This window comes from Lissotriton helveticus, chromosome 7 (genome assembly GCF_964261635.1).
Source record: "Lissotriton helveticus chromosome 7, aLisHel1.1, whole genome shotgun sequence".
NCBI classification, from domain to species: Eukaryota; Metazoa; Chordata; class Amphibia; order Caudata; family Salamandridae; genus Lissotriton; species Lissotriton helveticus.
Window position 1 is genome coordinate 1,700,877,790 of NC_136068.1, and position 27,249 is coordinate 1,700,905,038.

At 46.1% G+C, this 27,249-nt stretch overlaps 1 long non-coding RNA gene across 1 annotated transcript in view; it reads left to right on the top strand.

Moving 5' to 3' along the window:
- The first annotated feature begins 17,126 nt into the window (after positions 1–17,126).
- LOC144767627 (uncharacterized) overlaps positions 17,127–27,249 on the top strand; it is an 89,268-nt gene continuing 79,145 nt past the window's right edge. The window contains exons 1-2 of the long non-coding RNA XR_013598287.1: positions 17,127–17,242; positions 21,638–21,767. This is a non-coding gene — a long non-coding RNA (uncharacterized LOC144767627). The remainder of the gene's footprint in view (positions 17,243–21,637; positions 21,768–27,249) is intronic.

Here is a 27,249-nt window from a genome sequence, read left to right on the forward strand (position 1 = left end):
GCGGCCGGTGCATCTGAATGTCAACCAAGGGAGAGTCTCCCGGTGAAGCGTACCTGATCAATAGGTACAGGGGATGGGGGTTGTTCCTGAGCGAGTCGCTCTGGCACCGAGGCTTGAGCGGCCGGTGCATCTGAATGTCAACCAAGGGAGAGTCTCCCGGTGAAGCGTACCTGATCAATAGGTACAGGGGATGGGGGTTGTTCCTGAGCGAGTCGCTCTGGCACCGAGGCTTGAGCGGCCGGTGCATCTGCATGTTTCTGATGTACAAGTTACGGGGGAAGTTTCTAAGGAGGGGGATGGGGTGGCAGTTCCCCAGAAAGTTTCGGAGGATAGTATCCTGCCAAAGAAGTTGCCTTATTCTGGAGTGGGGATGCCTTTGGGGTTTCCTTTGTCTGAGAAAACCAAAACTCGCATATGGACTGGTGAATATGTGGATGTTTTTCGGCTTCTCCGTAGAGATATACAAGTTAAGGAGGGGTCGAAGGAGGAGGAGTTGGAGTTGGCTCGGAGGCCTCGAGTTCCGAGGTCTATTGAGAATTGGACTTCGGCCTTTCTAATTTATGCCAGCGTGTATAGTCCGCGTTATCCGGATAAGGCAGTGGACATGTTTGAATATGCGGACGTCCTCCGTAAGGCCCATGGTTATTTTGGGGGGTTTTGCATGGTTGTCGTACGACGAGGAGTTCCGGGCTCGATGAGTGTGTTCCCAGGGCGTTCCTGGGGTGAGGCCTCGGGTGGGCAGGTGGTCTGACAATCTGAAGTCTGCGAAGGAGTGTCCTCAGGTGGTATGCTTCCGTGGATGACGCCTTGTGGCTTGTTCGCACGGCGGGATTTGGGGCTTTGCTGGCAAAGAGTGACATTCAGTCAGCTTTCCGGCTCCTGCCCATTCACCCCTGGGATTTTGGTCTCTTAGGCATGCATTTTGGTGGCTGTTTTTATGTCGATCAAGTGTTCCCTATGGGCTGCTCGATTTCCTGTTCCCTATTTGAGACCTTCAGTACATTTTTGCAGTGGCGATTCACTTTTATCAGCGGCCATGCTCTGGTCTGCCATTACCTTGATGACTTTCTTTTCATTGGTGAGGGTCATTCTGGGCAGTGTCAGTCGGCTTTGTCAACTTTTCAAGATATGCCTTCGGAATTGGGCGTCACTTTGGCGCCGGATACAACTGAAGGCCCGTGTACCTCCCTGACTTTCTTAGGGATTGAAATTGATACTACAGTTATGATGGCGCGGCTGCCTGCTGCTAAAGTGCAAGAGATGTCTGATTTCCTCAGGTGGGTTTTGGGTGAGCGCAAAGTAGAACTGCGTAACGTCCAGAAGCTTTTGGGGTACCTCAATTTTGCTTGTCGGGTTGTACGGGCAGGTCGGACTTTTTGTCGACGTCTGGGCCTCTCGATGTCCGGCGCCAGCCTGCCCCATCATCGGGTGCGCATTACAACTGCTGTCCGTGCTGATTTGACTATCTGGTTGAGTTTCCTGCAAGATTTCCATGGCGTGTCCTTGTTTTTTGCGGATGAGGACATGGTGTGGCAGGTGCAGCTTTTCACGGATGCATCGGGAGCGCACGGCTTCGGCCTCTTTTGGGAGGGTCGTTGGTGCGCGGCAGGCTGGCCACAACGTTGGAAAGATCAGGGTCGCAGTATTGCGTTTCTGGAACTCTTCCCGTTGTTGGTTGCTCTGTTTATCTGGGGACAGGAATTTCAGAATCGCTCTGTATTGTTCCATGTGGACAACATGGCAGTTGTGGACTTGGGTAATAGACAGAGGGCCCGCGATTTGCGGGTATTACGGCTACTGCGAGCCTTCATGTTGAGGTGTCTACAGCTGAATATTGTCTTTAAGGCTAGGCATGTTCCTGGGGCCTCTAATTGCATTGCTGATCTTTATCTCGCTTTCAGTGGTCCGACTTCCGCAAATTGGCTCCTGGGGCGGACCTGGAACCGACGGCGATCCCACAGTACGTATGGGACTTGGGGATTGAGGGTACATCAGTTGGTTGAACATTCAGTGGCTGCCTCTACACGGCGGAGCTATTTGAAGGCCTGGCAGGAGTTTTTACAGTTTGGTGAGGAGCTGGGGGGTACGGTTCGGGCTGGTTTATCTGAGGAACGAGTCTTATTGCAGTTTGTTTTGCATTTAGCGGACAGAGGCCTATCCCACACGACCATTTCTGGCAAGTTAGCTGGGGTGTCTTTTTATGGTCAGCTTTGGTGGGGGAGGGATCCTGTTGGGGGGGTGTTGGTTCGTAAGGTTCTTAAGGGGTTGGGTAGGCTATAAGCCGGTGGGCAAAAGTTGCGGCAGCCTGTGACCTTTGATTTACTTCAGCTGCTGGTATCGCAGTTGGCTGTGTGCTGCTATGACGCTTTTGAGTGCCACACGTTTCGTTTGTGTTTGTTTGGTTATTCTTTGGTGCATTCCGGCATCTGAATTGCTGGGTTTGAGGGGTAGGGTGGGTATGACCAGTAGCGTGGTGGTGGTGGAGCATGTCAGGGTGCGTTTGTGGTTACGGATGTCCAAAACTGATCAGATGGGGAGGGGAAGGTGGGTGTTTCTGGGTTGGAGTGGAGTGCCTGCTTGCTGCCCTGTGGGGGAATGGGAGGTTTTTGTGTCCTCTCCACATTTTGCCCCGGGGGCAATTTTTCGTCATGGTGATGGAAGCCCCATTCTTGTTTCTCCGTTGTTGGCGGTCCTCCGCACGGTGTTGTTGGGCCTGGGGAGGGATCCTTCCCAGATCGGCACTCATTCATTCGGGATTGGGGCGGCGACAGAGGCCGCCAGGCTGGGGTGGGATTGGTCCCAGATTCGTCACATTGGGCGTTGGCGCTCAAGATGTTGTGAGAAATATGTATGAAAGTAGTCCTCCTTTGCTTTGCCTAACATTTCTTTTTCTCCTAGGTCCTTGGCCCTCAGTCGCTGGATGCAAACGGAGGGTGTGGATCCTGGGGCACTCTTTTGTTAAAGGGCCGCTGTGGCCGCTGCACGTCAGCTTTGTGGGAGATCTCTTGGTTTAAGTAGCCTGACGCATGAAGTCTCCTGGCATGGCACAGGGGGCATGCGCTGGGGCGGTCTCTTTCCCGCCTTGGCTTCTCTAATTTCAAAAGGTTTGGGGGGCCCTCCGGATCTCCTGGTGTTGCATCTTGGGGAAAGCGACTTAGTTTTCTCTCTCTGGTTTGACTCTGTTAAAATTAATGCAACAAGTCCTAGAAGCCATCAAGACCGCATGGGTGAGCACCATGGTGATATGGACTGAGTTTGTTCCTCGATTAAACTGGAATGGGGCAAGGAACTATTCAGCTGTGGAGCAGGCAAGACGCAAAGTGAATAGAGCAATGAGACTGTTTTGTGATCATTTATGTATATACAATTTGGCTCATCACCATTTGAAAGTTTCAGAGACTCATTTATTTTGTGAGGATGGGGTCCTTCTGTCTACTTTAGGGATTTCTTTTATCTTCTGGAGCTTAGAGACTTGATTGCTAAAGTGCTACAGGTGCAGTTATGGTGTACTCCTTCTATTTCTCCTTTGGGTGGGGCAGGAAAACGCTAAAGGTTTTCCTGGGTGGCGGATTTGTTAGTGGGGTGGGCAGCCTGGAGCGGGTTGGCCATCCTGAAGGGTAGCTAGTTGGGTAATCCTGGGGGTATTAGGCAAGAGTTAGTTTCGGGTTTCTGTTAGGTAGGGATTTTTAGGCATACTGTGTAGATTGAAATGTCATTAAATAAATAAATAATGAATGTGTTCAGGAAATGTATTATGCACCTGTCTTAAATTAAAGTGGCCTTTCTTGCTCCTTGAAGAAGTGTGGACAGTGATTTCTTGCGCGAGGGGGGACCCAGGGAGAGCCAGGCGCGAGCTGGTCTTTCCCTGGGTGCGTTCGCGCGAGGGATCTGGGAGCAGGTGGGGTTGATTAGGGGAAGGTATAAAGGGAAGGCGGGCGGTTAATTAAGGAACTGCGTAGCGAGGCAGGGGAAGGGAGGTTTCCTTTTTTGCCCCACCCACCCTCCCTGTATTCCTTTAGTTAGGTTTTTTCTTTGCGGTGCTCTAGGCGCTGCTCTGGTCTTCTGGCTTTGCCACTCTTAAGGCAGGTGTGTCTGTGATTGTAGTAGGCGGATTTGTTAGTGGGGTGGGCAGCCTGGAGCGGGTTGGCCATCCTGAAGGGTAGCTAGTTGGGTAATCCTGGGGGTATTAGGCAAGAGTTAGTTTCGGGTTTCTGTTAGGTAGGGATTTTTAGGCATACTGTGTAGATTGAAATGTCATTAAATAAATAAATAATGAATGTGTTCAGGAAATGTATTATGCACCTGTCTTAAATTAAAGTTGCCTTTCTTGCTCCTTGAAGAAGTGTGGACAGTGATTTCTTGCGCGACATGTATTCAGGCATACATTGGTAGTTGGAACAGGAGCCTGGCGGCACTGTTCTAAACCACTTGAAGGCATCTTATAGCAGCCTTATCCTTTCCCAAGTACAGAATGTTACCGTAATTCAACCTTGACCACAGACCATTATTTGCCGACCTCTCAATTTTGAATTTAGACCAATATTTCTCCTACCGCCCCAGATACTAACTTACACTAGCTCAATACATTTCTCAGTTTGGTGAATGAAATTACCCAATGGTCATCCAGCGTTACGATGCTTAGAATTTAAAATTTCCATATCTGTGAGACATCTGATTCCCTCTGATCTGACACATCTTAACTTTGTTGAGTGTGTCAACAATCCTATAAATAGGGTTAGACATCTACGCTTTAATCATTGCCCTGCCCGCTATGATTACTTGCCTCTCAATGTTGCAAGTTGCCAGGTTTGATCATCATCTCATGACCAGTTTATACAGTGGTTTAGTGGTTATGCAGCCTGAAAAGCCAAGCTGGCACTCAAAAGAGTGACATCCAGCTTAGCACCCAGTAAGGATACCTTGACTGAGCTTTTATAGCATCTGTACAACAACCTGACCTACCCCTCCGTGCAGCCACACTACTTGCTCGATGAATCTGGCGAATGCAGATCAGTGGTAAACGTAATCCACTAAACGAAGGGCTGCAACAACATTGAACATAGACACAAAGCAAAAGTGGAGAGACAATAGTTTTCAGAAGCATGTAGTGACTAGACAATCCACCTGCAGTAATACAACATTTGCCTGGAGGTGGCCAAATGCACCTTTATCTACGAGAGGTGTATTTCAGCAAGGTCCATATCACAGCTTTTTTTGGTTGTGGGGACTTTCCTGTCCACGAGGTGCTGCTTTTCAAAAAGCTTGTCTTCTTATATCAGTGCCATAACCTGGAAATGATCTTCACTTTTTATATAATTTGAAAATCTTAGGTCATTATCTCTTCATTACGCACTGGTTATACCTAAGTCTGTCCTCAGAACATGAAGTCACCTACAAAGAGGGGGGGGCAGTGAATGCTCTGCACCTTTGATAGCTCAGGCAGAGGTGAACAATGCACTATTCAAGATAAAACCTGGACCCACAGATTGCTGAATTAATGACCTTGGCACCTGGCAGCCCTGTGTAGTTTCATTATCAGTGCCCGGCCCTTGCAGGAAAGGAACGGCTATCTCTTTAAAAATAAAGCTTACTTTTGACTATTGCCATCTTGCTGTTGTCTGGTTTCTCTAAAGTTATGGAGCAACACCTTGCTAAGTGGTTGTTTGCGACCTTCATCAACGTAGGTGCTTAACACTGATCAGAGGCAGGTTTTAGGCAAAGATACCTTACTGAGGATTGCCTTGTTGCAACATTGGGAACCCATTGCCCTACCTTGAATCAAGGCACGCCTTACATTACGCCTTACACCATTTTTTTACTAAGATTTATGTCTTACTATATTTTTTGTTGCATTTACTTTTTGGTCGTTTACCTGTGATGCTATAAGTGTATGCTGTCAGTGTGGTGTGGCTTATGCTTCCGTTGTGTCTTACAGTGGAATGTTTGTGTAGAATTCTAGGGGCTGTCCGAAGTTAGAAGCCAGCCTGACTAATTGTAGTGTTCCACCTCTAAACAGGAATAACTCTCCATCCTTTTTCGCCTGGCTCCAGATATTTGATTATTGCTACATTGCCGACCTGACACTGTTGAGCCAAAAGACAACCACGATGGCTCTGCCCTTTCTTATCCTTCCGAAGTGAAATGTATTTTGGGGTTCAGCCAATAAGGGGGAGGTAGACCCCTCTTATTGGGGAATGGTTCATATGTCAGGTGGGCTATATTTGGCTGGTAAGAGCTGGGGTTAGGAAAGAGGGCCACACATTTCACTTCTTGGGGGGCAGGCTGCCTGGCACAGGCCCTCAGTATCGTTGGACAGGGACTGGTAGTAGGACAGCCCCCCCCCCCCAAGGTATTAGGGCCTTTTGGTCTGTGGAATCTGGCTGGTAGCACAGGAGCCCACAGGTCTTGCCTGCATGACAGCACAGTGGTCGGGCAGCGGGGAGGCAGAGAAGGGGACAGTGCTGGATATGCTGGAATGGAGCACTGGGGAGGAAGAAGAGGAGGGGTCAGGCATTGCTGTGGCATTATAGGGGCAAGAGCGTCAGGTGGGTGCGGTCAGAAGATGCCCCTGTATTTAACACTCTGCCTTCTATGGGTAGGGGCTCGGGGAGGCTCTAAGGGGTTGACACACAGAGGCAGGTTCCACGGGGTTCAGGAGGATGCCGCAGCCGTAGGATTCAGTGGTGGCCCCCTGTTGCCAGGGGTAGGGGTTGGTCATGGAGAATACGGGTGGGGCAACTAGGGACAGTATTTATTGGTGCCTTGTAGTGGGAATGATTTAGAGGTTAGGGCGACTAACCCCGGCACACTGCTCCTCCCATTTCTTTTGCAGGAGCGACTAATCAGCAGAAATGCGGGTTTGGGAGAGTTTGGTACAGCTTGATGGCCTCGAGGTAAGGAGATGGCAGGGCGCTGTGTAGCCAGCCGGATGGCGTCGTGGGACGTAGGCAACACTTTCAAAAGAAGGTCTGGGGTGGCTTCAGCAGTGTATCAAACCGGACGGCTTTATGTTTTTTGGGACACACATATTGATCTAAAAAAAAAAAATCTGGAAGCTTGTTCGAAAGTAAAGGTGAATCCACTGCTCCTAGTCCTCCCATGGTGTGGAGTAGCTCTGCTAATAATATCGGGAATGTCAGTCTGAAGAAGTGAGAAGTTGCAAAGAGACCTTTGCTGGTGAAAACATGCAGACCTACAGAGTTGGAGAAGACCAGTAAAAACTTCCAACATTATATCTAGCATTGTTATGGTATTCTTCTATCTGAAATCCAATTCACAGCAGCACAAACATACATCATCTTGAGTCAAATGTGTTTTTCTGCTGGAGTAAAAGAAAGGTAAGTTTTTATGATACTGATGACTTAGGATGAGGAAACAAGGTAAAGGCTAACATCTAAGATGGTCACATAAATGGGCTTGATACTCACCACATAGCAGCGAAGTCAATGTACACAGCTGTAGGATAGTCATAGAAGCCATGGTGCTTTACTCTCGCCTACATGGAGTAAAAAACACAGACTGTAAGGAATAGAGCAGTGTTACAGTTCTCTATGTATATGTAAGTTATGCAGAGTGTTGAAAAGTAGGATCTGCTTTCATGGTTACCCCCAAATTTTGCCTGGTGCTATGCTGTTTCTGACTAGTCTGACTGGGATCCTGCTAATAAGACCCCAGTCTCTGTACTTTCTCCCCTAAATTGGTTGTCTAAGTAGATTGGATACTACTGGTAAACCCTTATAAGTCCCTAGTATATGGTATTGAGGTACCCATGGCATAGGTACACCAGGGGTCCCCCATGGGCTGAAGCATGTATTATGTCATTATGTGTGGGCCATCTTTATTGTAATTTTTGTCTCATCCTTTTCTGGGTCTTTCTTTGAGAATTTTTGGCTTAAATAAACTTTTCTTTACGTGATTATATTCTCTTTTTCAAACTCTATTTCTTGTTTGGACGCTAATGGTTAGCAAGGTTTTTTGAGTTGACTGCAGTTAAATGCACTTGTTATTCACGGTGGTTGGTTGTATTTCTTTTCTTTTTATCTTTTTATCCTCCTCTTATTTTAACTCTATTAGATTAGATCATGCAAACTTCTCTCTGTCTGAAATTTGATATTGCATATGAACAGACAAGAGTTTGTTTAGATATTGTTATGGTTTTAGGTTTCGTAAATTAAATGTTATTCTGACTGAGCTATAGGAAGTCTGTCTTTCTACAAAATATGACTCTACTGTATTACCAATTATGCATTGGACTCTCCACGTGGACTTAGGTCTTAGTCCTTGGTTGATTGATAATTTTTATATGTTGGTAGTAAGTGTATTACATGTATTTTGTGATTGTCTTACATTATGTGTATTTATATGTATTTTCTGTGTTTGGCATTTTCAGCCATGAAGAAGTCTTTTTCAAGGACGAAACGCATCGGCTGTGCCACTGTCAACAACTGATGTTTATGATCTTGTAACTTACAATTCCTTTTGATATCTTTAATAAATGGAATTTTGGAATATAATTACTGTTTGGGAATAGATTGAATATATCATTTCCCTATGTATTGAGTGGTGGTGCACCTGGGCTTTTGTTTTAAAATTGCGGAGTTCCCTCGGGAAACAACCTTTTGACAGTGGGGGTGATACAGTGTGCACACATTTCCTCAGGAGGAAATACGAGGTTAGTAATATGGAGGGATAGCAACTTAGGTGCTGCCTACTAGAAGGGATCCACTGTCAGGTTCTTTGCTTTCACATGTATTATGCCACCTATGGGAGAGCACTCAAACCATAACTACAGGTCTGCCATTGAAGCCTGTGCAAGATGGTGCTTGCACCACTTCTGACAGATATAAGTTTCCCTATATCTGAGGTCACTGCACTTAAAACATTAAGTCACTTTCAATCCTGAATGTGTGAGTGGGGCACCCCGTAACCTACGGAGTCCATTCTTCTATAAGTTCATCAGCCAAATAACTTATAGGGGGGCCATGCGTCATTACGCGATGACATTGCTAAACAGGCTGTAACAAACCCTGTCATGTTTCGTATTGAACATGTGTGTGGGGGTATGATTCCATGCATTGTAAAGCTCCTCCGAGAGGCCCTCCGTGCTCCTAGTACCAGTTTTTCAGATCCAGGCAGCAAACTAGGGTTGCTGCTGACCAGAGACATGTTTCTGACCATCTGCTGCTGAGCCAAGATCAAGCTTAGGTAAAGGCAGAACAAAAGATATCCTGTCACAGGGAGGTGTAACCACCTCCAGACAGGGTTTAGGTTATTGAGGCATGGTGGGGGTGTTTGTAGGTGCCATTGAGACTGCTTGCAGGGCACATTGGGTGCCCTCCTAGCATAGTCTAGTTCAAACCAGTTCAGGGAGCCGTTGGCTCTGGGGTGAAACTAGACAAAGGACATGGGAGTATCCTCCTCACTGTCCAGCCCCTCCTCTGGGAGGGACCCCTGAATCGTCCCAACCCTTTCCTTAGGGTACTTATGGGCTTACCTATGGGTGGGTCCCTAGATTCATCGTGGGACAAGATTCAGATCATGATATCACTTCATCTTCAACCGTCTGGCCACTCTGAACTTCACTGGACTTTGCTCTGGCCACCGAGGCTACAACTGTGAAGACTCCTGCTGCTCCTTGTCTTGTCTTCCTGCTTGTCTGCTGCAACGTCTGTGCCTGTGCTCCATACAGGAACCTTCCAAGGCCTGTGGACATCAAAGACACCTGAAGGAATCTCCCTTGATGTGAAGGAGTCACTTCCCTGCATCTGCAGGCACCGCCACCAAGCTACCTAATATGCTGTTCCTGGGCTTCTAAGTGGTGGTTCTCCAACTCCCTTGAGGCCAGTACTGTCTTCATATGAAGTTTGAGGCCAGTATACCTCTTCGGAACCGCAGGAGCCAAACCCCTGTGCACCACGTTTACTTGTCATTACAAAGGCTTGTTGGCTCTCTTCCTCAAAGATCTTTGGGCTCCAAATTGTCCCCACCTCGACTATCTCCTAAGACCAAGATGTTTATCCTCACTGCATCTCTTGCACCGTGGGCCTGCATCTTTGGTGAGTTGCTTGAGGTCCTCCTGCGACTCCAGTGCCTCCAGCCTGTGGGGGCTTTTGAGGGTCTTCTTTGATTCAAGTGGCCTTCCCTGGTTTTCAGGGCCTATTTTGACTACCCTGCTTGTGGTGAGTCACTTGGACCTTGCTGGTCCTGACACTGCACCTTTTTTGCCTTCCACATTGTTTGCAGTTGCCAAGGCTTGTTAGTGCTTCCGATAGACAACGGCTCCTCAACTCTCGACATCCGACATGGGGCAGCTCGTGAACAGCTCCTGGTCTTCCTCAGCATCTCCTGGTCCACACAGCTGCAGCTCCAAGGTCACCGTCAACTCTCTTTCCACACCCGATATTGGTGGGCATTTTTCTTCTGTGCCTCCTGGTCCCTCCTGAGTGGCATAGACTCTGTCCCCTCTGCTTACAGGTACTTCTCAACTTGAATCCACCTTTGGGTCCCACCGGACACTTCCACCTTCTCCAGCAGTGGCATCTCCCTGTAGTTCTCCATTGAGTTCGATGGTGGTTTCCGATGCCAGTTCACACCTATGCCCCCAGCTTCCCTTTAGAAAGAATCCTAGTTCCTAGGGTATCCCCGGGTGGAGTGGCTCTCTAACCTTCTGTCTTCCATGGGGTTTCTTCAGGGTCCACTGGGAAGGGTCCTTCTTCTTTAAAATTGCAACCACGACTTACCCATTGACTTGAATTTAGCACACAGTCGTGTTCCCACTCTGCACACGTCCTCCGTGGGGTTCCTGGTTACTTACCTCTGGTGGTTCCTTGGGTCCCCAGCACTTCTACGTCTTCTGGGTATAGTCCTGACTTGAGTCGTAGTTCGCATGCTAATATTTTAGTATATGGTTTGTGGATATCTCCCAGCAGGAGATATTTGTATGTGTTAGTGAGTATCTTCTAATAAAAATACCTATTTTTATAAATATACTGTGTAGTTCTTTTTCACTTAATCTATATCAATAAGATTATGTTCTGGTAAAAAAAGCTGCTTTACACTCCTTCTGGACTAAGCCTGAAGGCTGCTCTCCAGATCAACCACTTAGATGAGCTTTCTAAGGTTGTCTAAAATCACCATAAGGCTTGTCTGGATTAGTGCATGGTGCCCACTTACATAAGTGTGCACCATATACTAAGCCAACCTCCTACATTGGTGTGCAGCGGTTGGGATTCAAACCTGCATTGTTTCATCAGCTAATCTTGGTGTGGATTAATTGAAAAAACATCACTAACATTAGGCACAAATAATTCAGTAAAATAAGTAAGTTCTACTGAGCTTGGGGTTCGGTAGTTAATGGTCTAGCACAACCCTTTCTCCAAATTTAGAGAGTTTAGTTTACACTAGGTTAGGTATGTGCAACACCACACTACTCCTAGCAACCATGTCTTTAGTTTGAGATGCGCGTGCACCCCAGGCCGCTAGATACAGTGGTCTTAAGTTGCAGGAACTAAAGACCCTATTTTACCTCTAGGAAGTTAAAGACAGGTAGTAATCCAACCACTAAGCATCTCTTTGACTTGTTTATCCTTGATGTGATCGAGCACCCTGACAGGTTGGGGGAGCAGGACAAGGTGGGTGGGGATGGTCTGGAGGATGGTACAAGAGGGATAACCCCCAATGGCCCTAATTCTGAGCTTGATCCACCTTGATAAACTCTGATCCAGGGTACAGTGCAGATGGTACAGAGGGTGGTCTTAGAAGTATGTCTCCCTTTATCCCTCCTGTGAGGGTTCATAGCAGACAGAGGAGGTCTAGATCTCCTTCTGCTGAGTCCAATGCTTCAGGGCCGTACTTAAGGACCTCAATCTCTAGTAAGAGAGAGGACTCCTTGGATAGGAAATATCAGCTGATCAAGCTTGAAAAGGAGAGACTCTAACTCAGGCATGACCAGTTGGCCCTTTACAGAGAAACACTGGAAGTCCAAAAAGCTAGGATAAATCTGGGACAAGAGACCCATAGTGGCAGACCTAGTGTCCCTAGAGTCATGGAAAACTCTTTTGATACTAGGAACTTGAGCAGGAGGAGGATGACTTCCAGTGAACAAGGGATTCTGATTGTCCAAAGGCCAAGGAAACTCTTACTACCCCTGCCCCTAAGGCACCTGCCCCCCCAGCACAAGTACAAGTGGTAGTACAGCAACCAATGGATTAGTGAGGTTAATCTTGGATTCTGAGATAGGTTCTGACTTAGTAAGAACACCAACTCACGTTGTTCTAGTCTATCATGGTGGCTTAGACCATGCCACTTTACTGTTAAGTCCCACTAACTTGGGCAAGTACAGACAACAGCCTTCGATCAATGGAAACGAAGCAATGGCATACAAAGACATTGCCTGTGTCAGTATGGTGACCGAGAATCTTGTGTCCGCTGAACAGATCATACTTGGACAAATGTACCAAGTCACCAATGCTAGCAATGTCAAGACTGACCATTCCTTGGCAGTTGCATACCTCAGCTGGGAAGGGGTAACTGGACCTAAAAGAGATGTAGTATATCCAGAACTTACACACACAAACATCTGATGCCCTAACATTTCTATCAAGAAAACTCCAAGCTTCTTGTTAGGTCAGGATGTTATATTTTACCTCTGCTCTGTCATGCAAGTTGGGGATATCCAAAGATATTGGAGCAGACGCCTCACTGACTTATCGTGGTATGCTTCATCATTGATGCCTATCCACAGTTTTTTGCACTTGCTGCAGTACATCTCAAGTGGCATCATCACTATGGCTCCCCCTTTACCTGCCGGTTTTATGATGATGTCTCTCATGTTGTCAATCGCTTGAATGGTACTGTGTTCTGCCAATGTGAGGTTGTTGAACACAAGTCTGATGTCATTCCTTAATTTGTCAACCTCAGGGGTTACTGCTTTGTTGAACGCTAGCACGGCCGATGGCATCGTTTGACTTGGTGGATTGAAATTTGATTTTCTTCTCAAACAAGTATTCCTGTCCTCCTCTTCCTGGGGAACTGTATTCTTATCTGTGAAGAAGATCGATAGTCTTAATCTTCGGAAAAACTTGGTTAGTTCAACCCTCAAGTTGAATATATTTGACATCGCGGTTGGGACAAAACGAGTCCTTTGTTGAGTATTTTTAGTTGGGTGTCTGTGAATGTTACCACACTCAAATTTATTTTTCCTGAGGATTCCTGCTGGTGCTTGGACGCAGCTCTTGTGCCGTTGGTTCTTGTTGCTGTGCTTGCCATTGTACTTTTGGTCCTCTTCGTCTCCCTCTTCCGGGGGTTTGACCTCTTCCTAAAAAAGACATTTGGAAGGGTTGCCATTGATAGCCAAATTGGGGGGGTTGGAAAGGTGGTTGGCCATAGGGCCCCCATCCATATGGTTGTAGTTGAAAAGGTGCAGCCAGTTGGTATGGGCCCTATTCCTACGTGAGCGTCCTACCCTACTCCTCATATTCCAGGTTTGATTTTGTCCTTCTCTTGATGAATCACTGGAGTATCCTCTGGATCCCGAGCTGTCTGTGTCTGAAAATTCAGATTTGTCTGTCCTTAGCGGGTTGTAATCTGCATTTAATCTGGCCTGAACATGAGGAACTGAAAATTGAGGGTTTTTTACAAACCAACTGACGTAAACAATCTCCTCCGGTATGACAGTTTTCAAACAAAGGCCATAGGGGCAACTTACTGTTTGGTCAATTCCTCAGACTCCGAAGGAATTGCACAGAAATACAAACTTTTGAAGATCATACAGAAATTCTGGCAAACAAACTGGAGGAGAAATGTTATCCACAGCGGCTAGTCAAGAGAACCATAAAGAGGGCAAAACACAATCCTAAAGAGTCACTCCTGGAGACATACACTAAGCCCAAAAACAACAGACCACTATGCGTAACTTCGTACGGTACGCAAGCCAACAAAGTTATAAAAATAATACTGCGACATTGGAAGACTCTAAATTCTGCATCCCTCAGATTAGAAAGACCTATGTTCACTTTCAAGAGAGGCAGGTCCCTTAGAGACCTCGTAGTACACACTCGACCCCGACAGGGTACTAATTAAGAATGCACATTACAAACTATGTGGAACCTACCTGATGTAGTAGGTCAGTAGCCATGTGGCATTTGCAACATCTGCCCCTAGACAAAAGCAAGCAAGAAAGTCGACTTTGGGATACGAACCCCATGGGTATTTAAAAAACATACAAATTGTAACAGCAGCTATCACTGCAGGATGATGTATCTGTAGATGTAAATGTATTAAGAGCTGCATTGAATATCTCTGAAAATGTGGGGATTCACCGTGGTTTGAAGACACGCTCAAATTTACACCAGTGGGAATGCATCCAGACATTGACATATTTAGAGACAAGGTCTCCAAGGTTTTTTTTATTAACTTCTGGAACACTACACCCCCAAATATAATCACTCACAATCTGACTGTGGCAGAAAATAAGGCACTCAAGGAACTTAAGTCTGATCTAATCTCCTTTGTTATCAGAGAGGCAGACAAAGGAGGTAATGTTGTAATGTTGAGGTCATGGACAGGACGGCGTATATGCAGGAAATCAAACGCCAACTGGTAGACACTACTTGCTGCAGAAAAGTGTCAGGGAAACCGATCAAAGCACTTAGCTGTCATATCAACATGAGACTTGTCGAATGACCAGAAAGTTGCCTGGTAAGTGAGGATGAATGTAATTACCTCATGGTAAGAGAATCTTTCTTTCCATGCATATACATACTACCCAAGATACATAAGGGGGGACACTTCCCACCTGGATGAGCCAAAATTTCAGGGGTCAAATCCCTCACAGAGAGATTGTTAGAGTACATGGACAAGTTCCTACAACCATTGGTTCACAACCTGCCAGCTTATATCAAAGACAGCCAAGGTATCCTCAATAAGTTTGAGGGGCTGGTGTGGTCCGAAAACCTGCTCTTTGTCACTATCGATAGAGCCAGTTTATACACATGCATCAAAAAAGAGTTCGGTGTTAGGGCTGTAAAACATTTTTTAGGACAGAGACCTGCTGATCATTACATGCATAATGAGGTGTTGATGGAAATGATAGATATTATACTATCAAAAAATGTCTTCTTGGATGACAACCAATGGAACCACCAGATGCAGTGCACCGCGATGGGGTCCAGGTTTGCTCCCCCTTATGCCGGTCTATTTATGGGCTGGTATGGACGGGAGCATGCCTGGGGACGCCGGGCAGCCAACTGGATGGAACATATTATTTTCTGGGGCAGGTATATCGATGAAGTTATCATGCTCTGGGATGGACCTGTCGCCAAACTACTGGAATAGCACACATTTTTGAATGACAACCCCTACTATGTATGCTTCACAATCAACTACAGTAGGGATCGCATCGAATTCTATGTCCAAAACAACCACATACAAAGCACCATTTACCGTAAGACCACTGCCTGCAATAGCCCTTTACATGCTTACAGTGCACAACCCAAACGTGGTTACCAACATTCCATATGGCGAAAAGGTGTGTATCAGAAGAAATTGCAGTTCTGATGATACATTTGTCACTAATAGCCATAAGACCAAACAACAATTTCTGACAAGGATTTATCATCAAGGAATTTTGGATAAGGCTGAGAGGAGGATTGCAAAGTTATCCAGAGAGACCACTTTGACAGTTAGTGCTCCCAGAAAAACCAGATCGTTCCCGGTATCCTTCAACACACAATACAATATTCGGAGTAATATGATTTACAATGTCTTGAGGAAACATTGACATCTTCTCACGGATATACCTAGTTTGAAGGAAACATCCCAAACCCAGAGTGACATACAGAAGGGGAAAAAATTTGCGAAATTGGCTCTGCCCCAGTTATATCACCACACCAAAGGCAGAAACTTGGTTGTCCAACACGACAAAGAGTTTCAACACCTGCAAGGACCGTAATGTGTGTAAGTTAGGGAAAGACAAGACCAAGACATTTAGATTCAACACTGGCAAGGTACATAACATCAACAACCTGATCAATTGTAAGACCAAATATGTCACCTACATCTTGGGCTGCCCCTTTAGTAAGATCTACGTGGGCAGCACAATCAGGCCACTCAAAATGAGAATCCAAGAACACGCACATGCGATAAGAAATGGTGATCTTAAATATTCACTCACCATCCATCTGCAGGAAAATCATGCCACCTGTAAGGACATATGGTTTATTGGAATTGACCATACACCACCAAACCCCAGAGGGGGAGATAGGGAATTGTCTCTAAAGAAAATGAAGCTGGATGAATCTGTAAACTATGCAGTGTGGAATATGGTCATAATAGTGATGAGGATCACATTACTTTTTGTAATACATGACCATTACCTGCTTCGACTATGTTATATTCAATGTAACTGTTTTCTTTTTATGTTGGATGCCACTAATGGATGTTATATATCCCTATGCATGTAACATTCCGGTTTATCATCACTATTGATTTTACTGTTTACTGATAGAAACTTACATGTTGCCTATGTTCACTCCTGTCCCCCCCCCCCCCCCCCCCCACTGAAAATACACCTGCTGATCAGGCATGCAGCAACATTGATGGGGGACACTCTTCTGTCCCTAAATACATTTTACACTTTTTTCTTTTCACTTTGGGTGATCCCTTCCCCTTCTCCTTTTCACATGTATTGAAGTTTGTGACCTGTGGACTGTATATGCAGTGATGATTTTCCGAATGTTTGTTATTTTCTAGACAGATCGAGGGGATTCCCTCACCTCTACAACTGACTATGGCGCATTTGTATTACTTTACATTTTTTTCTTTCACCGTGGGTGCTACACAGTTGTGTTGACGACCTTTCAAAGATGGTGCCCATTTCTGTTACAATGTACTCATCGCCAGTTGAAACCCGGACTCTGCATATTATTGTTTTGTCTCTTTAAACATTACACGTTTGAATATATTTTGGGTCATATTCGACCAGTCCTTTTCGTGGCGCCTTGATGTACCATGTGCTCTGATTTAATAAATACGAGGCAGCAACCATTTAAATATGGCGGCACCTGCAACACATTGTCGTATATGCTAGTGCTCCTCCTGGAGAGAAACACTCCCCTCTCACAGGTGATAAGCGTTCTCAATTGAACGCGGGCTTTATATACCGTCGAGGTCTGGGCATTCAGTCTTTCTTGATCGCATACCGGAAAAAGACTCCAGCTTGTTTTCGTTCCCAGCACGTATCATGGTAAGTGCATTCTACGAGCGGTTTTATGCTTTGAGCCAGGGGGTTTCTAAACTTTTACATTTTAATGACACTCCGGTGGTAAATCGCTGGGGCAAAGAGCGGCAACATTAGTTAGGTTAGAGGGGGGTTTTAAAATCTTGTTGCAATTTAGGTACCTTATCTCAGTTATGTCCAGCAGTGAAGTGATCCCTACATGTATATTTACTTTAGGAGGGTCTGGACTCACTAATAAATAGGGACTGTTTTGAGGAGTTTTCCCTCCCCTTTCTTCTCCTGATTTATTTATTTCGTTCTTTTCATTTTGTTGTAATATTTCATTTGAAGGGATTGCTGCCTATTGGCAGAGGCAAGTTCTAAGGCTATATTCCCGTCGGACTTCAGCAATCCTATGAGCAGGAGCGTCAGGAGCAGAGGATGAGAGCGGTCCAGGTCTATATCAGTAATGCAATTGAAATCTCCCCCCAGGAGTATAGGGCCCAACAATGCCATTGCCAATTTCTGCGATAACTGTGCCAAGAAAGCTGGTTGTTCAATATTAGGAGCATATATGCTTCCTAGCGTAATATCCCGGCCATCAAGCCACCCCATTACTATCGTGAATCAGCCATCGGTATCTATATTCTGCCTAACACATTGAAATGGCACCCCCATACCAAGGTCCCTCCTACATAGGCCAAATATGTGGTGTGAAATACCTGCCCCTTCCAGCAACGCTGCAGCGCCGCTCCTTCTGACTTTGTCAAATGGGTTTCTTATAGTAGGGCAATTTGCACCCCTCTCCGCACCAGGTAGGCATGAATTTCGTGCCGTTGTCCCATGGTGTGCATCTCCCATACATTCCAGGACTTTATTTTGATTCCTATGGACGTACCCATGGCTCTTAGTCTAGTTCCTGACCGCAAATGGCCCCCATAGCGGCATGTCTGATCCACCCCTAATGTCAAACTTTACCCAACTCCCAGCTAAAGCACCCATCGGGTTCCCAAATCTGTTGGAGATTCCCTCTGCATCACATTAGCTGGGCCCTTATGTCCCAGTGTCACTTCTGGCAGCTTATCATCTTGTGGCTTCTAACCCCCTGCAGCCTGCTCACCCAAACAACCCATCTGCTGTCTGTGGAGTAACATCCGGAAGTTCGGTATCAGAAAGTCCCAGCACACTGCTCGATCCTGAGCTCTCCACCCCAGCCCTCTTATTATCCGTGCCAGTGCTTGTCGGACTGACTTCAACTTGGCTAATGTGCACCACTGCTCGCACCACTTGGTCACGTTCCTGCTGACGCTCAATGGGGGAGATGGGTCCCTGCAGCGCCGACGAACTGGGCAACCGAGCCCGAGGGGAAGCGGGCCTTGGTGAGAATGCTCAAGCGCCGTCTCGGACCTCCAACCAGTCCCATGCAGCCTGCGGAGTGAGAAAGAAGTGCACTTTCAAGTCCGCCGTTACCCTGAGGCGAGCCAGGAACAGCATGGCATAAGAAAGATGTAGCTGGCGCAACTTTCGCTTGACTGCTATGAAAGAAGCCCTCTGTCACTGCACTTCCCGAGTGTAATCCGGGAAGATCATCACCTTACTATTTCCAATCTGTAGATTCTGGTGGTCCCGGGCTCTCTTTAGTATAAAGTCTCGATCCCTGTAGTGCAGTAGTCTTACCCCAAAGGGCGGGGCGGAGCACCCAGTTTCGGCGCACGAGCCGGGACCCTGTGTGCACGTTTCAATTCATAAAAGGGTGATAAACCCTCTGGTGCCACCTCTGTTATCAGCCAGGTTTCCAAAAACTGAACCGGGTCAGACCCCTCCTCACGCTCCGGAACCCCCACGATACGGAGGATATTTTGTCATGAGCGCCCTTCCCTGTCCTCCGCCCTCATCTCCAGCACTTTGACCCTATTCACCACTTCTTTCAGCGAGGCTTGAAGGTTGGCTACCGTGTCCGGCGCATCTTTCATTTTAGTTTCGGTGGTCGCCACTCTCTCTTTGAGTTTTCGGTAATCATCTTTCAATAGCGTGCGATCTTAGCCAATGGCAGCTATCCTCGCCTCCAGCGCCTCCCCCGAAGCGGCAATGGCCTGCATAATATCTCCTAGTGACGGGTCTCAGGTTTGTCCAGGCCCTCGCCCCCCAGTGGCAGTGTCATTATCATCTGTACGTTGTTCTGTCTCCTCCATTGCAGGACCTCAAAGCCCTTTTTTCTGGATACTCTGCCCATCTTGGAGTCCATGAGTAACAGAAGCCAGCAATGAAAAGATAGGCGGGGCAGTATCTGTACTCCCACCAAGTCAGTTCCACCCAGGCCTCGCCAGAAACCCGTTGGGCCGCTGATCTCTCCTCACAATGACTCCAAGTGTATTCCCTCAGAGTCTCAAGTTAACGGGGAGCAGGCCCTTCCAGAGCAACCACCCCCGCCGGTAGATAGGAACAGCACTGTTAAAGGCACAGCTCGTCCTCCCCACGTGTGGGCAGGTCTCCGTGCTCGGTCACATCATCAGGCCGCTCCCATGCACATGGAGTTGTGGGTCCCTCTACCTGAGCTGCAGTCCAGCCCAGGTCTTCACTTTCCACAGCACTAGGCCTCCACACCATCAGCAGCGCAAACCCCAACGCAGGTTTCCGCATCCAAACAGCAGTCCTCTCTCCCGGTTAGCGTACAGTCCATAGGAGCTCAGATGCGGTTTGCCCAGGGTCTACCAGCAGCCCCCTGCGCTGTGCCACACAACATTCATAGGGTCTTACTAGGTCGCAGGCTCTCTCTCCTCAGTATCCTCAGTAAAGTCTAAGGCAGCGTTAGGCCATCCAGAGTCGCTCACCAGACCCCAGGCCTTTCACACGCTTTGCGTTGCTGCCTTCCTGCTGGGCTCAGGGGTGCACAGCCAGCCACAGTGCCTCTCACCTGGCCAACCCTCCGATCCTTATCGGTAATGTCACCGGGTGCCGTCCGCGTGGCCGCACAGTGCAGCAATCACCTCCAGTCAGCTCTGTTGGGCCCGTATAGCGCTAGACTCAAATGCGGAGGGTCTCACCCCAGCGTGGGCGATGTCCCGCTTGCTGCCGTTTTAAGACCAGGCAATCACCGCGGGCTGGCCAGGTATCGTGCGCTCTCTCCCGCTGCTCTCAGCCGCAAATCAACGCCCAGGGAAGGCGCTACCACCTCCCATCCATCAACTCATTCAGGCAGTGACAGTCCTGGGACACTCACTCTCAGCAGCCACCGATCTCTCCTTCCGATGTCAGCTCCGCTGCATGAGCTGCCATTTTGTGTCACAGTCAGGCTGACTTCAGCAGGAGGGAAAAACCTTGTTTTGCTCCCCTCTCTGACCTCACCAGCGTCTCTATATCGTCGCCTGGCAGGCACCAGCTGTTCTGCAATCAGTTGCCGTAGTGGGGCCCTTGATTAAGTCGCAGGATTAATGATTTCAGATTGCGGCCGCGGAGGAGCTCAGAGGACCGCTGCTGTTCACATCGGCGCTGAAGCCATGCCCCTCCTGGATAACTTCTGTTGTTATGCATGGATCACGTTTCTGTTTTATTTTCTTCGTTATATTTTGGCTTTTTCCAACTATGGGTATGCACATGCTACTTTTCCTTGCTTTTCTTTCATTTCTCATTAATTACCATTTTTTCTTGTTTTACCGTTTTTGTAAAGACACACTTTGTAAATCACACTTCCGGTGTAATGTTCACCTGTTTGAGGCACTCCACTCCGTCTTGGAGTCTTCTTAAAGTATTGTATGAAGTAGGGAGTAGTCTGTGTCTTAAAATGGAGAAGTGTGGCTCACTGGTTAGAAGCGGCAGACCGTGAAGCAGCGGTCAGGCCTGGGACCAGGGTTCAATTCCCAACGCGGCAGGGTCTTGGGCTCAATGTCAGCGGACTTGATAATTCTCGCCTCTGTGCCTACTCTAATCATGGGTCCCACTCTACAACTCTGGGCAATAGCTTGCTTAAGCTCCACAACGGCCCCAACAGCGCTGGGATGCCTGGCTTCACCTTGGGGGTGCCCTGGAGGGGGCATCTCACAGGGAAAGCCAGGATGGGTTCCACAGCGGTATACAGCGCCAGGATGCCCTGCGATGGGGCGGCAGTGCTCTTTACAAGTATACACAATTTACATTTACATTTACATTTACACACATTTACATTTACATTTACAAAATGCATATTATATACGTGAACTTGGATTAGAGATTCTATATACTTTTCTGAATGTGTTGTCTTGGTGGGTTGCTTATATATTATATCTTATTCACATGGAATAAGATCATTTGAAAGCACTTTCTTTTACAATGAACATTTGTATTGTTAGTATTGTCACAAGCTAATTTTCTGTTGGTCATATTGCTAGACATGTTCTTAAATGGTTTTAAGTGTATTTATAAATGTATATATTTGTTACTCTACAGCCCTGAAGAAGTCCAAGGTTTTGTCTGAAACTCGTTGGCTGGTCGACTCAACACCATTTATGAAAAGTTCAAGTCAAATTGTGAATAAATAAAAAGGAGGACTTGAAGACCAACAATGGATACAGACATGGTAATTTGTGATACTGTTCATATGGTGGTGCACCAATTGCTCTTTTTTTGTCTAAAATTGTAACAGCAGCAATGTTGTGTATGTTATAACATGCAAATGCCAGTTAAGATATGTAGGCATGACCACATGAAAAATCAAAATACGCATCCACGAACACCGAAGCAGATTCAGATGTGAGAAAACCATCATTAACTGATGTGCAATTTCCAAACGACGGGTCATACAGAAGGTGATTTTACATGGACTGTGATTGAGAATTACCTGGCACCATGAACGAAAAACAACTACTGAAGTTTGAACAGAGATGGATCTACTGTCTGTCAAGTTCTACAAGGGGATTAAATGAGGAAATCCCATGGACTTCTCTGGCGTAGACCCTACTCAGAATGGTATACCGTTAACTCCATGAAAAAACAGCTACAATTACAAAAGTCCATTGTTTAGGACTGACCTGACGATGCAGCACACAACACACAAATATCAAACATAAAAACGTCCCACCATGAGAACACCTAAATGGGCCAGGTTATGAAACAGCAGGAACCTAGGATAGTCCTACAGCCGTAAGTATATGGCTCACTCTCTCAAATGACCGAAAAAGAGAAATAAAATCGTGGCACTCAAACAACAACACAGACATAGCCTAATGACATAATGGTCAAGAGTGAGACCTCCATTAAAAAAACAGACCCTACCACCAAATCTGTCACTCGACGGCGGTTGGAGAGGAAAACACTGAGGTAATCCAGCGGTGCCAGGGTCTTTGACGAAGTAAGTAACAGCATGCTTGTGTGTTGGAGGGACACAGGAGTTGTTTTTTTGATACACCGCCAGTCCCTCGTGTGGTGGTGAGAAACCCGCCTGCCATCAGACAGATGGCCTCTACAACTCTCGAACAGCTGGTAAAAGCAAAAATTCACCTGCTTTTTGAAAGAATTGTAGCTCGAATACTAAGGGCAAAAGAGAGTGGGGAGTGGCACCGCGATGTTGGCATGAGAGAACATAAAGCTCCAACACTATGCATGGGAGTAGGTATGGATAAGGTCTTATGAATGTCGCAGCGGCAGGATTAAAAGACATGATAAGGGACTGAATATGGCTGGATCAACAACTGGTACAATGGAGGTGGGCTCTCCGTTATTGATTGATTATCCACAAAGGGGATAACAAACCTCCTCCGATAAATACACCAATGGATGCATAAAGTATATGAACTTAAAAAGTAAAGTACCATGCTTGTATACTGTATTACAGGCTAACCCCCACCCACTTATATGCCTGTTCTCTCCTTCAAGTGTGTGACTACAAGACAGCACTACCCGCACAAACCGCAAGACCCTTGAAAAATAAAACCAGAGGGTAATCGCAAGTCTGGCTGAGTATGATTAACACAGTATGTAGGTGGTTGAAAGAATAAAGACAAAACTCACAGCACAGACCAACCACCCCACAAAGTTTCATATCTGGACCTAGAGTTTATCACACCATAGAAAAAAGACCATAGATTTTAATAGAATTGAACCGCTACCCACATGAACATATATCTTACGATCACCATGGGAGCCCCATATCCACTGTTTTTAATAATGAGAAATTTCCTAGGTAGACTTTTGTCAGGTTGATAATCACAGATAAAAGATACATACAAAACACAAGGGAATGGTCCAACACAAAGAATGTTTGAGATGAATGAAAAAAAGTCAGGATGGATGAGAGAAGTAAAAATCACCTCTCTGTTTCTCTCCTTTCACAGAAAATTCTCTGAAGAAAATTCCAGACAGGTTAGAGCATTAGGCCTCACGAGTGTGCATGGTGTGCATGCACAAGTAAAAGCAAGGATACACAAAATATAGCCCTGACGAAGGCCCCCGACACGGTTGGGCTCCCAGAGACGGCCGAAATATGTAAACTCACATTTTCATTTATACCTTCCAAATAAAGCATAGCCTTTTGGGTATACCTTGAGGTATTTTTAAATATCACTCATCTGGATCCCTGTTTATCCATTTTTGCTTTATCTATGAACTCCCATTCCATCTATGGTTCAGTCCGCCCGGGTAGTGTCATCTCACCCGGGTGTGGATAGGCGCTAATGTTGAAGCATGTCACGATAAGTGAGTGAGGTGTCTACTCCAATATCTTTAGATATCCCCAACTTGCAGGACAGAGGAGAGGTAAAATATAACATCCTGACCTAACGAGAAGCCTGGAGTTTCTTGGTAGAAATGTAAAGGCATCATTTGCTTGTATGTGTATGAATCGATAGTGGGATAGTGCAACCGATCAGACTTTCTCTCGCTCTCCATAGTGAAAAAGTATCTCCAGAACTACCTGTAGATTGTTGGGCAATTATTTGGAAACTTCAGCCTGGGCTCATGACTCATGCAGTGATTATGTGCATTTCTGCCAGTGTCTTTGCTGTCACCAGTGCTCCGGCCAAATGGCTCAGCACTGAAGGAGCACTGGATCCTGGAAGAATTGTCCAGGTGCCTCCTAAGAGAAGGAGCAGAAAGGTTAAGGAATTTCCCTCCTCTCAAACTCCCAGTGAAGATCAACCTCCTTGAGGGAAATGATCTCAGTCCCTGTAAAAGCACTGTCCTAGAGCAACTTGGGCCTGCCTTGAGTTTGGAGCAGAAAACCTGCCCCTCTCTTCAACACCTCAGACAGAAAGCCGCTGCTGAGGAAGCAGGAAATATCATGGCATCCCATTGGATCAATTGGGAAGAGGGACTCCTTTATTCTGAAGGTAGAGACCCCAAACCCAGTGCCACCAGGAGGTTGATAATACCCCAGACAGAAGTTCAGAGGGCTTCACTTCACCCTAGCACATGATATTCCTCTTGGAGGGCACTTAGGGAAAAGCAAGACTTGGGACAGGCTTGTCCCTCATTTTCACTAGGCCTATATAACTGAAGACACCAAGGACTTTTGTCGCTCCTGTGTCACTTGCAAGCCAGTGGTAAGTCAGGTGGCACTACAAAGGCCCCCTTAATGCAGCTTCCTGTGGTTTGGGTCACCGTTGAAAGGATAGGTATTGACATTGTTAGTCCCTCGAGCCGTCCAACTGCAACTGGGCACAGTTACATACTAGTGGTGGTGGACCATGCCACTTGATACCCTGAAGCAATTCACCTTAGAACCACTACATCTGCTAAAGTGGCCAGGGCCCTTCTGGGAATCTTTTCAAAAGTGGAAATCCCTAAGGAGGTCTTAACTTCATGTCTAGTTATATCACTGCCCTGTGGAAAGAGTGTGGAGTAAACTAAAATTTTACCACACCCTACCATCCACAGTAAGTAAGTAAGTAGTGATTTAGTGTTTGGTTAGTAAAAACGTTTACAACTTCCATGAAAAAGAAAACAAGTTTAGAAGCAAAGTCCATGATTAAAGATCAGAGGAGCATATAATAAAACATTCATCATTAAAAATCAAAAGAACATGTCATAAAAAGTGTGGTCATTGTATAAAAAAATTGGTGCAGTAATCAGTAAATGTTTGTCAGATACCATGAATTGGCAAAAGTCTTTTGACCATTCTTTGTACAAACGGCTTTCCAATAGGTCTACTAATACTGATGTTTAAGATAGCTACGAAGAATTAAGAAAGGGACAAGGATCATGAAGTATAAAAAAAAGAAAGTTAATATTTGGGCCTCGATTAGGGGACAACAGTACAATATTCGGATGATTTGGAAGCGTCAACAATGGGGTAATAACGCAGAATGTCCAATGTTCGGATGGTTTAACAACAGCAACAGTGGTGTGATTCTGATGCGTGTTGTGCTCCAACATCTACCTTCAGAATGGCCTGTGAGCTGGATAAAGTATGTTCACTGACAGGTGGGACTAGGAGAGTCTTTTGATCGGAGTGATGAGGATTGCTGGTCACTTAATACGAGAATTTTGTTTCCCTGCCGCTTCCATAAACAATACAAAACGACACAATAACTGTACGTCTCCACCTCCGAGGCATGCCTTCACTGCTTGTCTGCAGGTTCCTATCGGCCTGCTTGGAAAGATGGGCTTCAATAGCTGCCGCTGTTCAACTTGCAGTGCTCTGTAGGTGCACAATAAGTGTAATACACTCTCATCGACTTCCCCGCATAAGCGTCATATAGTCTGGGTTGGAGATTGTTTCCAGGGGGGAAGATGCAGCAGGGATGGAAGAATGCCCATTCGGAAAATGAAGGTATTTTTCTATCTTCCTCCTGTTAAATCCTGTGCCTAGATAGGAGTGCAGAGAAGACTTGACGTAGCTCTGCACCACGAACAATCCTTGGGGACTTTTGGAAAGAGCGCCTTTTCTTTTAGTAAGGATAGTTTTTTCACAGTTTTTTGTACAAGTTGTTTAAAACATTGATGGTTCCCTGAGGCCACCCAGAGATCTTCAAGGCCCAGATAGTCTATTGATGCTGTCAGGTAGCTCATAGCTGCACATTGAATTTTGTTCCATAGATGGGAGTTCAGTGTACCTGCTTCGGTCTTTTTGATCTTATGCCAGCACTTGACGTAGGCTCCTTTGTGGCATGCCAAATTCCAACCTTAGTTGGGCTAGTGACACATACTTAGGTAGATTGAAAATCATCCTAGCCGTTCTTGAGACAATTCTGTTTAGAAATGTCCTCATCTCTTACCCTTAGGCACTCACTCCGGTAAGTTATCGGCGGAATGAGTTTTGCTTGCCAGATTTGTAGCAGTGGGATAATGCTTGAGCCAGCAGTTTTGTGTTTAATTGATTTTAAAGCAGCCGCATTTGAGTTGCCTCTTCTATTGATTGCTTCTTTTTTGTGTATTAAATGTGCCTTTGTTGTCTATTATCACTCCCAAGTACTTGTATTCTTCAACTACTTCTATTGTTGTGTCAGTCAATTGCAGCGGTAATTGGAGGATGTCTTTTTTGGATATAATCGCAATACCTTTGTTTTATCATAATTTATCAACTGTTGGTTGCTGAGTATCTACTAGTTGTATCTAGTAGGTGTTGAAGACCAAAGGGGGCTCGACTTATCAGCACAAGATCATCTGCATACAGCAGGTTGCAAAGTGGGAGCCCTCCCATCCTTGGTGCATGTGAATTACAAGTGTCCAGTTAAATCGATATGTCGGCCATATCCAAGTTGCAGAGCATGTGGGCCAGCACACACCCATGGTTGTTGGAATGTTCCTGGACAGGAAGCTTCCGATTCCCTGCTTTAATTGGACCCACGTCTTGTTGTGTAGAAGTTTTAACTGGTTTAAAAGAACAGATGGATTTTTTTTCCACCATTTTTTGCAAAAGTTTGTTTCGGTTTATTTTATCAAAGACTGACGAATAGTCAATAAAGCCCAGAAAGAGCGGGTGTTTTGCTGATTTTGCCCCATCTGTTAGTAGGGACAGGGCAAGTATATTTGTTTTTGTTCACATGCCTTTGCAAAAACCCGTTTGATTGATGGGGATAATTGATTTTTATTTTGCCCAGGCAGTGAGGCCATCCAGAAGGAGG